A 13469-nucleotide genomic window follows, 5' to 3' on the forward strand; every position below is an offset into this window, starting at 1 on the left:
TGTGTCCTAGGGAGTCTAAAAGTTGTGTTGAGTAGAGTATTGTGCATGGGTGTGAAGCACGCCACACTTATGGGCATGAAGCTACAAGATATTTTTGGAAAAGTTTTCCTTCTTTTAGTGTTCATGTCTTGCTATTAAGTATGAGCTCAATTTAAACTCCCTTTCTGATCTAATTTCCTTTTTGTTTATAGAACATACCTCCCAAAAAGACTAACAGAAGGAGAAATGGAAAGCAGTTCGCATCTCCACCTGTTCAGAAAGATCCCTTGAATGAGCCGATCACTCATGCCAAATTTAGAGTGGAATTCACTACCTTATATCACTCTGTAGTAGCCCAGAATAATCATCCAGCTGCCGTCCCAGCTGTTTTAGTGGCTAATACTATTGCAGCTAGGATTCAGGATTTCACCCGAACGAACGCTCCTTTATTTTTGGGATCTAATTCTGATGAAGATCTGTAGGAGTTCATTGACTTGGTTCAGTAGGTAACTAATATTATGGGTGTGGCTTCTAGTGAGAGTGCAGAGTTGGGTGCTTACCAATTGCAGGATATTGCTCATACTTGGTATAAGAAGTGAAAGGGAGATAGAAGGGCAAGTGTAGGACCAATTGAGTAGGAGGAGTTTGCTACCACTTTTCTAGATATGTTATTTTCGTTGGAGTTAATGAAAGCTAAGGTGAAAGAGTTTTTTTAATCTGAGGAAGAGAAACATAAGTTTGAAGAAGTATTCTCTGAAGTTCACTCTGTTATCTAGGTATGCTCCTAATACTGTGTCTGATGACAGGTCTAGGGTGAGTAAGTTTGTCTCTAGTGTAGCTGATAGCATGGTCAAGGAGTATAAGACCATGATATTTTTTAAGGAGATGTACTTGTCCAGGTTGATGGTCCATGCTCAAAAAATTAAGGAGCAGAAGTATAAGGAAAGAGAGAGGGAGAATAAAAGAGCCAGAATGGATAGCTTCAGTTTTGCTCAACAGAGGTTGGGGGTGGTAACCTTCCTTAATTATGCCAAAAAACTTCATCCCTATCTCCATCTTCATCTAGTGCACCAGTGTCAAATCCTAGAAATGATAATCGGGATAGGGAGCCAGGCCCTAAACCCTAGAAAAGTGTGAACAGTGGTCGGACAAATCCCCTTTGTCAGAAATATGGTAGAAACCATTAGGGTGTGTGTAGAGCTAGCAGTGATGTATGCTTTGGATGTGGCAATCCAGGCCACAGGGTCAGCGACTGCCCACTGAGTGGTCATCAAGGTTAGTCTATTCATTCCCCAGTTCCATCCGATCACCCAACTCAACAAGGTGCCACTTCCAGTGTACTAGTGGGTAATGCCCAAACAGGCTTTATGGACTTCAATTGTGTTAGGATCAGGAAAGTTCTCCTGAGGTGGTTATTGGTATATTACTGGCTTTCATTTACATGTTTATGCTTTATTAGACTCCGGAGCTTCTCTTTCTTTTGTAATTCCCCACATAGTTGTTAATTTTGGTGTTAGTCCTGAGACTTTAGTAGAACCCTTCTAAGTGTCCACTTCAGTAAATGTTACTATTGTAGCCAGACAGGTATACAGGAATTGTCCTATCATAATATCCCAGAGAGTCACTTCAGTTGATCTTGTAGAGTTAGAGATGACTGATTTTGATATCATTCTCGACATGGATTGGCTCCACTCATGATATTCCTCAGTTGATTGTAGAAACAAAGTTGTTCCTTTTCATTTTTTGAATGAACCAATCCTTGAATGAAAAGGTAGTACTTCAGTATTTACGGGTCAGCTTGTTTCGTACCTTAGAGCTAGGAAGATGATATCTGAGGGTGTGTCTACCATCTTGTTCAAGTTAAAGACTCTAATTCTGAGACTCTTAGTATTGAGTCAGTTTCAGTAGTGAGGGAATTCCCAAATATGTTTTCCAAAGATCTTTCTGGGGTTCCTCCCGAAAGGGAAATTGACTTTGAAATAGACCTTCTTCCAAATACCCAGCCTATCTCTATTCCGCCATAAAGAATGGCTCTAGCAAAACTCAAAGAGTTGAAAGAGCAATTAAGAGACCTTCAAGATAAGGGGTTCATTAGGCCCAGTATTTCCCCATAGGGTGCTCCAGTCCTTTTCGTGCATAAGAAAGATAGTTCTCTCATAAGATACATCGATTACCGTCAGCTGAACAAAGTCACTATCAAGAATAAGTATCCACTCCCTAGAATCGATGACTTGTTTGATCAACTTTAGGGTGCCGGCTATTTCTCTAAGATAGAGCTTAGATCCGACTATCATCAGCTCAGAGTCAAAGAATGTGACATTTCGAAAACAACTTTCAGAACTCGGTATGGTTACTTCAAGTTTCTAGTTATGTCATTTGGTCTTACCAATGCCCTAGAAGCTTTCATGGACTTGATAAATCGAGTTTTTAAACAGTAGTTGGACATGTTTGTCATAGTCTTCATAGATGATATCCTTGTCTATTCTCGTAATGAAAATGATCATGCAACTATCTCAGAATCATATTGCAGACTCTTAGAGCCCATCAATTGTTTACTAAATTCAGTAAGTGTGAGTTTTGGATAAGATCAGTAGCTTTACTTAGCCATATTATTTTTGGCGATGGCATTAGAGTTGACTCCTAAAAGACCAAAGCAATGAGAAAATGGACCAGAACCATTTCTTTGTTAGATATCAAAAGTTTCTTAGGTTTGACTAGCTATTACAGATGGTTTGTTGAAGGGTTTTCATCTATTGCATCCTCCATGTCCAGATTGACTTAGAAAATAGTCAAGTTTTAGTGGTCAGATTTATGTGAGAAGAGTTTTCAGAAGTTAAAGATTAGACTTACCTCAACTATCATTTTACTATTACCCAATGGTTTAGATGGGTTTGTTGTTTGTTGTGATACTTCCAGAGTTGGTTTGGGTTGTGATTTGATGCAGAGAGATAAGGTCATAGCTTATGCCTCCAGACAGCTTAAGCCCCTTAAAAATAATTATCTTACTCATGATCTTGAGTTAGCAGTTATTTTGTTTTCCTTTGAAAATTTAGAGGCATTATCTGTATAGGGTGCATGTTGATGTGTTCACAGACCATAAGAGTTTTTAGTATGTGTTTTCACTGAGAGAGTTAAATCTTCGTCAGAGAAGGTGGTTAGAATTGTTAAAAGATTATGATATGAGTGTTTAGTATCATCCGGGAAAGGCCAATGTAGTAGAAGATGTTCTTAGTAGATTGTCTATGGGTAGTGTGGCTCATGTAGAGAATGATAAGAAGCAGTTGGTTCAGGAGTTTCATCAGTTGGCTAGATTAGGCATTCATCTGTTTGCTCAGCTGAGGGTAGTGTTTGGGTGCAAAGTAGTTCAGAATCTTCATTGGTTGTTGAAGTGAAGGGAAAGCAAGATAGGGACCCAGTCTAGTAAAGTTGAAGGAGTAAGTCAGAGATTAAAAAGTTTAGGTTTTGTCCCAAGGGGAAGATGGTGTGTTATGTTGCCAGAGGAGACTATGTGTGCCGTGTGTAGATGGGTTGAGATAATGAATTCTTTCAGAAGCACATAGTGCGATACTTTATTCATCCAGGGGCCACTAATGCATACCGTGATTTGTGGGAGATCTATTGGTGGAGCTGTCTGAAGAGGGATATTGTAGAGTTTGTAGCTAAGTGCCCTATTTGTCAACAGGTTAAGATTAAGCATCAAAAGCCTAGTGGCACTATAAAGGAGTTCAGAATTCCCACTTAGAAGTGGGAAGAGGTGAACATGGACTTGTGATGGGTTTGCGTCGTACTCATCGTCAGCATGATTTGATTTGGGTCGTTGTGGACAGGATGACCAAATCAGCTCATTTCTTAGCAGTCCATACTTCCTTTTCAGTTGAGGACTATGCCAAGCTCTATATTAGAGAGTTGGTTAGATTGCATAAAGTCTTATTGTCCATCATTTTAGATAGGGGTACTCAGTTTGCCTCTTAGTTCTAAAAGGCTTTTCATAAGGGTCTTGGTACCCAAGTTCATCTCAGTACAACCTTTCACCCTCAGACAAATGGTCAGGCAGAGAGGACCATTCAGACCTTTGAGGATATGTTGAGATCTTGTGTTATCGACTTTAAGGGTCATTCGGATGATCACTTTTCATTGATTGAGTTCGCCTACAACAATAACTATAATTCTAGTATCTAGATGGCTTCATTTGAGGCTCTATATAGGAGGAGGTGTAGATCTTCTATTGGTTGGTTTGAGGTAGTGAGATTACGTTAATAGGACCAGATTTAATATTTGGTGCTTTGGAGAAAGTTTAGTTGACCAGGGAGAGGCTTAAGATAGCCCAGAGCCGATATAAATCTTATGCAGATGTGAGGAGAAAGGATCTCAAATTTGAGATTGATGATTTTGTATATTTTAAAATCTCTCCCATGAAGGGAGTAAAGAGATTTGAAAAAAAGGGGAAGCTCAGTTGCCGATATGTAGGCCCTTTCAGGATCTTGAGTCATTTTGAGAAAGTAGCGTATGAGCTTGAGTTGCCTCCAGATTTGGCATCAGTGCATCCAATGTTCTATATTTCTTTATTAAAGATATGTATTGGTGATCCATCGGTCGTTGTTCCTTTATAGAGCTTAGATATCCAAAACGGCCTTTCTTATGAAGAACTCCCAGTTGAAATCTTAGATCGTCAGATTCTCAGACTAAGGAACAAAGAAGTTCCCATGGTCGAAGTTGTTTGGAGGAATCAGTCATTGATGGAGCTACTTGGGAAGCAGAAACAGACATATGTACCAAGTACCCTCACCTTTTCTCCACAAACTCAGACTCAGCTTAAGGTAACACTTTTCCTTTGAGTTCCTCTTATTCATTCTCAGTTCTAGCCATAAAATCATGTTTAAGTTATTGCATGCATTCACGAATCAGATTAGCCAGTAACCACGTTTAGACTCAGTCATGTAATCACATTTTTAGTTATGCGTAATCAGCATGCAATCTCAATCCCTTAGTATCCTCAGCTTAATCAGTCTCATTCGAGAACGAATGTTCCTAAGGTTGAGATATTGTAATACCCAATACGTTTCTAAGTCTAGTTCATCCCTAGTACTTGCTTAAGACACATAGAACCTGAAAATAAGACTAAGTGTTAAGGGACTTAGTCACTTTTGACTCTCTATAACTTAAGGGATTTTAAGTTGACCTTCCGAGATCTGATACGATGGGTTTAAATTGGTTCATGTTTAAGGGTGTAGGCAGCATATCTCGGGTAAGTTTTGAATTTTTTGGATGACCTTTGGACAATGTTTGGATTTTAATTCCAACAAGTCACCGCGATTCCACCACGTCCCAGTAGAAATAATGGTGGAAGCCTCACCGCATCGCGGTGGAGGCCAAATATGCAATTGTAAATTCTAGCAACCCACCACAATTGTGCCTCATCGTGGTGGGTATAGCAGTGAGACCATCACCGCATCACGGTGAAGCTCTAATTCCCATTCTAGTTACGGGATTAAATCCCTAAGGGGCAGTTGGTCTTTTTCCATCAACCAAATTCATCCAAAACTTGGAATTAAATACCCAAAGAAGTATGATATGCCTTATTCCATAATTTTTCTCTAAGAAACAAATTCTCTCTCAAGAAAAAATCCTAGCCCCTTCAAAATTCAAGTTCAATCTCAAGAAATCCTTTAAGAACCTTCATGAATTCTTCAACCCAGGTATGTTAGATATTCATTCATGGGTTTTTCTCACCCATGGAGTCTAAGTACCCACTTCAAATTTTAAAAATAAATTTAAATCTACGATCTTTACATGATATTATGAGATATATCCATAACCCTTAATGAAAATTCATTGTATGTGTGTACGAATCATGTTGACAAGGTTGTTGTTGTTGAAGTTAAACCCTACATGTTGAATGATGCGTATTTATTGGTCATTACCTTAATTTGTGATTTTAGTATTGCAATCATGATATCACCCCATGTTTAAAAACTACTCCTATGCTTAACCCATGAGTTACAAGTGTTTTATGAAATGTCTAAGAGATGAATTTTAAAAAATGACTATTTATTATGCATTTGAAACTTTGGTATGCTTTCACTCTTGATGTTATCGAGTCCTGGGGTTGTTCATACCAGATATTTAGATGTTTACTTAATCTTAGTACTTTCAGAATAGTTTTCAGAGAATGAATAAGTATTATCAGTTCAGCCAGTTGTCCTATAGATCAGTTCCAGTTCAGTAGTTCGAGTCAATTCAGTTTGGACTAGGATTCAGCACCGAGATAACCCAGGGATGGGGGCTAACCTGCCAATTGAGGGTGCGACCTTTAGTAGCATTCCTCCCGTTCTAGAACTACATAGCCAGTGTAGGTTAAAGATGTTAACCTGCCAGTCGAGGGTTGACACATATCTCACCATAGGACCTTCCTGTAGAGGGTAACTCTTTAGTCCGTCGGGACACCATTACAGTGGATCTACGCAGCCAATTTTAGTATCCATGGCACGGTACTGACACCCTTCCAACTGGGGTTACAGGTTGGACCCTAATTTACCTTGTTGGGGTATGTCAATTAGATTATAGCTCCCACAATCTCAGTCTAGTGTTCAATTCAGAGTTTAATTTTCTGAGTTGCTTGACTATGGAATACAGTTGTTAGTTGTTCAACATCAGTATTTCAGTATTTTATTTTATAGACTACTTTAGTATCATTTCATATTCTTGATCATGCATTCTCAGATTTTACAGCATTTCTCGCATACTATACATCAGTTATCTCATGCTATGTGTTCAGTCAGTATCATTCATGCATATGAACCATGCACGTCAGCCTAACCTCATTTATCATACAAGTACATTCAAAGTACTGACAGCATAATTGTTTCTTGCTATACTATCTCATATCATAGGTTTGTACACTCAGGTTCCTAACCACATCTAGACCTCCCCAGCGCTTCCGCAATAGTAGTAGTGGTGAGTCCTCATGTTTTGAGGACTATTTATGTTTATTTTAGTTCAGTTCAATAGTTAGTCGGAGTTAGTTGGAGACTTGTTCCATCAACTCCACATCCATTCAGTTAGAGGATTTTGGACACTTCCAGTCAGTTATTCAGTTATCAGTTTTTATTTACTGTCTTACAGTATTATTTTCAGATAGACGTTTTTAGTATTTTGATTCAGTTTTGTTTTCGTATAGAAAACCTTATGGCATTTTCTATTGAATTCTGTCTATGTTTTCTATTATTTTATTCAGTGCTCACAGCAGGTACTAGCACAAGTTAGCTTGTGGTTCTTCGGGGCTGTAGGCATCGTGTGGCATCTAGGGTGTACTCTCAAGGCGTTATATTTCCATACAAATTTTATCAAGTGATAACATCCAGTATTAAATGTATGACATCTTTTAGTGTCTGGACTATAGATTCAATAGCTTCATGCGTACCAAGGTATATCATTTCACTTGATAATAACTTCTACGTTAGCATGCATAAATAGATGTAGAATTTAAATCCTCATAATCCTTTATAATATTGCACCATATTATTTCAAATATATCTTCAGATATATATTATTTTGTATCGGTTCGTAATGTGGTATAATACTTTAAGATGTCATCACTCTATTATTTTTAGGTACCTTAACCTCTCATTAATTCCATGAAGTATTATATCGTAAGCTCTTCAAGAGCACATTGCCGTCTTTTATGACAATGTACTCCTTTTTTCAAGAATTATTACATTTAGAACCGATTGATCTACTATGCTTCATGCAGTAGACTTTGTCTTTTTGAGACATCAATTGGAGCATTTACAGCTAAATATAAGATCAATTTTGGGTCAGCAAATGTTCCTAGATTTTGAAATTGATTTATCATTTGAGTGAGGATCATATTGATGATAATTCACTACATATTTTTAGCTTCTTGTTATCATCCTTTATATGAGGAAAAATAACATATATCTCAATTTACTTTAGTGAATCTATCTATGTACATTATGGTATATACATTAATCATAAACCTCACATCAAAAACTATTTGATAAAATATTTGATTCCTGGCCTTTACCTAATTGAGATGGAGGAATTAATCATAATTTATTGGGCCAATGCATATAAGTGCTACTGCATGCAATACATCATCTTTCAGACCAACACATGAAACTTTGTTTTTATAAGCAATGGTTCATCTATTTATCAGAGGCATTCAACGTCAAACCAGCATTATCAAGATATATTGTCTTGATTACTCAATCTATAAATTATGCTCTTAATTCAATTTATATTGAGCGAACAACATTACAAATATCAAATTGAAGATTGACAATAATGTACATGTGATCATCTTATTGATGCATCTATTCAATATATCACATGAAAGATAAATGACTTAATATTCACCTTTTATACTTTCCAAAATTAAGGAGATCTAATTCCAATATTTGTTGGTCCAACCAACTTATCATGAGAACAAACAACACAAACAATTCTTGAAGAGTCTTCTAGTTCTTCAATATAGGACTACTACTCAATAGGTACATCTTTGGGATGTTAAAATTGTTCATACTAACTTATGAAATTAGTTATAATAGTAAACTCTATGTTTACCATGATATGTATTCTTTGTTTTCATAAATTTCAGAGTTCTACTACTTTGGGAGTAGATTGCAAGATTTACTGTTTCACAGCGATAGTATATATTACCCATTATAATGTATCTAAATATATACCAGCTGGATTATCACAACCTAATCCACCATGTCGTGTCGTCCACCTACCTACACCTACTTCAGATAGAAAAATCCTGAATATTCCACTATTAAACCAATGCAAAAGTTACTACAATGTTCACTTGATCAATATTATCTTTCATCTTAATTACAGTTCAATAGTGCAAAAATGATCAATAAATCAATTCATTCCATAACTTGTTTTAATACATCAGATGTAAAAATAGGTGCAGAAAACAACTACATGTGACTTTTTAGAACCTAGCCTAAATCGGTACACGAGAACTAGACAAAGAGTAGGTATATGCTTGACACAATATTCATGTAGAATAAAAATAGTAGGAGTTGCTACTGAGTAATCGACAACACTGCTATAGAAACTCCAACTCAACTATATCATGGCTATACCCCAGTAGAGGTATAGTAAGTGTAGCATCAGTACAAACACACATACCGATAAGCCTCATTAGCTAACCAGAATTAGAAACAAATAACATCAATAATAAATACAGAAAAATCATAACATCAAGTAAATTTTTGGTTCTAACCACCCAACTATAGAACCTCAACATATCATTTTAGCATTTCTGTAACTTACCCTTCATTTAAGAATTTAATATATCTTTGTACTTTTACTTAATAATTTTTGTTATCTTTGTCCTTTGACTACCTATTTCAACCTATATCTTTTTCCTCCCATAGAAACTCATTCTTATGGTACCTACAATTCTTTAATATAGATCTACCCAAGTCCTCTCGATACTCTCAATCATAAGACAACACCGTACCATATCCCATGAAAAATCAGAAAATACTCATCATACTCAACCATAACTGGACTTGTTAAGAAGCCGTAGAACCTTATCTCTGACCCGGTCCGTACAAGGGACCTAATGTACATTCGTAAACCCTCCGTTACTATTTACCATAGCAGGAACACATATGAGAACATATATAAAATAAAATTACATTAAAAACATAGGAATAAATGCATGTATGCAAGATGTGTACATCGCCTCTTACCCCTCTCAACTTCATCATCAACCTCACATCATACCCGCATGATTCACGATCTATTATCACAATGTATCACATTTATATCAGTGTAATACCTTACCCATCATATCAATATATTATATCTGTATCGGTGTGGTACCTGATCTATCATCACAATATATCACATTTCTACTATGTGGTGCCTAGCCTATTATCTCAATATGTCATATCTATACCGACATAGTACCCGATCCATCATCACAACATATCACATTTATACCAACGTGGTACCCGATCCATTATCTCAATATATCATCGCCATGAAAATGACATATCATAAAATCATTAAGTCACAAATCATGCTAGGTGGCAATCACCAATGTCAAGTCCGCAAACCAAGCACAAGTCAAGAAAGTCTAAGTGCTACAACAATTGTACAAATCACTTTTATCAGTAACCTTATTTTGCACATAAATATATATATTTTTTAACATCACGTGTCATACCTTCCACAGACTGTCATAGCCAAGTTCATACTATCACACACTTCTTGTCTATCAACATTTTCAACCTCATATGTTTCATAATAATTTATAATCCTCCCTAACTATTCTAATAAGGATATATTCATTACTTCACAGAATAACTCTTTTTATGTTCATTCATCAATCACCATATTCATTTGTACTAATACTAACTGCCAACTAGTCATACCTCACCTTTTAACCACTTTCCTTAGTGTAATCGAAACAATCAAGAATTTATTGAGTTTTCTTATTTTTTACCTTTTTCTATTACGTGTTATCTAATTCAATTTTCCACTATATTCAAGCCATTAAATATATTATCTATGCGTATTCACTCCACTAATTTATCCATATCTAGTCACACTTAAGATATCATCATAGAATATATTTATATAATCATATTTGACCTAATCAAATTTCAAAGCATCCACCACCCAACTCCATACCCAAGGGACTAATACATAGAATTTTCAATATTTACTACTAATGTTAAATTCATCAAGCCTGACTCTAGTTGCTAAAAAGTAAAACATAGCTTACTCCTAAGAAAAACATATAAATACAGAGAGGAGTGAGTTTTTTCGTCTATTTTAGGCGTGTTCCCATGTCTATCAAATTTTCTTTGGGTATGTCTTGAAACTGCTGTGATGAACCTTGACCTTTGAAATCTCATGGCTGGGGAGATATATTTTTTGAGAGTGTTTTTGGAGGAAGGGGCAACCTAAGAAAATAAAAAGTAAGAGGATTTTTAAAAATCCCCCGATTGGGTTCCTACTTTTTACCGCTGCAATAGTTACCGACAATTTGACCCAGTCCGTTATTGGGCCTCTTGACCCAACTCCCTTAGGCCCAAATTTTTCTCACCCATATAAATTTTTTTTGATTTGTTTTGATCCTATTATTTATTGTTAATTATTTTTGGAGAATTTTCACATGTAACGACAGCTTGGGCCATTATATTAGATACTAATTTATCCACCATTCATTCCTGAACAGTTCTAAGGGTGAGTTATGGACATATGCACGGAAGATTGATGGATATTAATACAATAAGACCTTAGGGAAATTGTTTAAACTTATTCTATCTCATTAAACATCTTTTCTTCTTGGTGCATAACTACTAAGGTACGACATAATTTAGGCATGACGATTGTTCTCGATCAGATGTACATAATTAATTTATGGGAGAACTCCCTAATATTATTACTTTGATATGGTATGAAACCACAATGCATGAAAGGTCGGGATAGAATTGGTTTTAAAAAAGTTGGTGTAGCGGTAGCCAACCGCAATAGCGGGTGGTAGTCATATAGGGGAATTTTTTTGTTTTCCCCTATATTTAATCTAAACTTCTAGAACTCTCTCAATTATATCTATAAAATCTCCCTTCGATGATGAATTCAAGGAAATTTATTTGTCTTCACTAGTTTCTTTGAGCATATCTTATTAAAGAACCGTAGAATTACATTAGAATAGAGGGAATTTGGATGGTTCTGATTATATCTTATTGAACTTGAATTGGTGGTGTTCTTGAATGTATTGGTTGGAATGCTAAGTTTTCTTATGTTTTCAATTCTCTTACAGTGTTTAGAACATAAGATTAACATAATTCATGGTAGATTTCAGCCATGGGATGGGTAAAGATGAAGGGTCATCTTCTCCAACAGTTTTCTATGATTTAGGGTTGATTTCGAATGTTCCACACCCCTATTTTAGTATAAAAGATCCACACTCACTCCCCTTAGCTCGATTTGTACTTGATTTTCAAAATTATAGAGAAAATTTAAAAATTTTCCATAATAAGAAAGGTTGACAGTTTGAAGATGATGAAGCACTACAAAAGTAAATTTTACTGCTACAACGGTAGGTTCTATCATAGCAATACTACTGCAACGATTAATTAATGGTTACTAAGGTACTAAGCAGTAACCCCTCCCCCCCTAGAGTTGCATTTTCTAAAAATTCAAGTTCTCTTTCTCTTTTTGATATGGTTTTAAACTAGTGTTTTTTTGGATTTTATATGATCATCATGGATGAATAACCTACCTACTGCAGATTCTCCAACACTACTAGCCGCACCCAGTATGAGAAGGGTCAGCATAATAAGAACTTCCTTCATGAGTGAAGGGTTGTGATTGATGAAGTGGAGAATTGGTTGCTTGAATTCAATGATCAACTGAAGGTTTTCAGTGGGAGATATTAGTAGAGCCAATCTCAAAGTGCAATTTATCCTGGGTTAAAAATTTTTATGTTACACTCCCTATGGTAGAGTAGGCAATACCTCTCTCTACCATCCCGATTTGGGGAAAGAACATGTCTATGGATGCTACTACTATCAATGATATCTTGAAAATTCCTAACCCCTTTAATACAGCCTTTGAGGCTAAATTTAGGAGTCAAACTTGAGATAGGTGGCACGATATTTAGCACTCGAAGGTAAGGCTAATGTAAAGTGTTCCTATTAGAAGGGGACCAATAAGTCCTACTCTACCAAGCCTAAGATTTGGTTATAGCTGGTATCTAAAAGGACCGTCCGTTGAAAAATATTATGGACGTGGTGTTCCACTAAGCTATGGTGGTAGCACGTGCTATGTCTTGGATCAAGGTGAATGTAGGGGAATAGATCATAGGCGAGTAATAGTACTTCTATGCTAGAGATAGGTTAAACAGAGACCTATGCTTACCTTACTTAATTAAAGTACCTGAGGTGGAGGCAAAAAGAAGAGGATGGCATGAGAGGAAGGTGAGAACAACAATGCTGATGGGAGTGGAGGTGCTCCCCATTCTCAAACACTCGATCTTTCCAGTGTCTGGCTGGCTGGCTATGCTACTATGCGAGGTTATATAGAAAGGGCTTAGTTTTCTTGGCCCAGGTTATCTTCGTTAAGCTCTACTGCCCTAGTGGACCCATCTTGAGCCTACACTAAGCTCTAAAGGGAGCTTAATCAGGAGAAGAAGAAATACCACTCTCCAAATCGTATGTTGGTAAGGATGTGGAAGGTAGTGTGAGTCATGTTAACATGTACTTTCCCAGACAAGGAGCTTCCAAATCTAGCTAAGGAAGATGCGGAGGAGTCCTCCTTCCTCAGCGCCATGGATAATGAGGGTTCGGACACCGTAAGACTTGGAGATGATGCCACCATATAGTTAGATGTTATATCCCTAGTTATAATTTATGGTTTTTAGTTTGGGTTGCTTTCTATTTGGGGCATGTAATAAATATTTTTTTTTCATTTTCTTGCACTTTAAAGAAATTTTCTCC

This window comes from Capsicum annuum, chromosome 12, assembly GCF_002878395.1.
Source record: "Capsicum annuum cultivar UCD-10X-F1 chromosome 12, UCD10Xv1.1, whole genome shotgun sequence".
Lineage (NCBI taxonomy): Eukaryota > Viridiplantae > Streptophyta > Magnoliopsida > Solanales > Solanaceae > Capsicum > Capsicum annuum.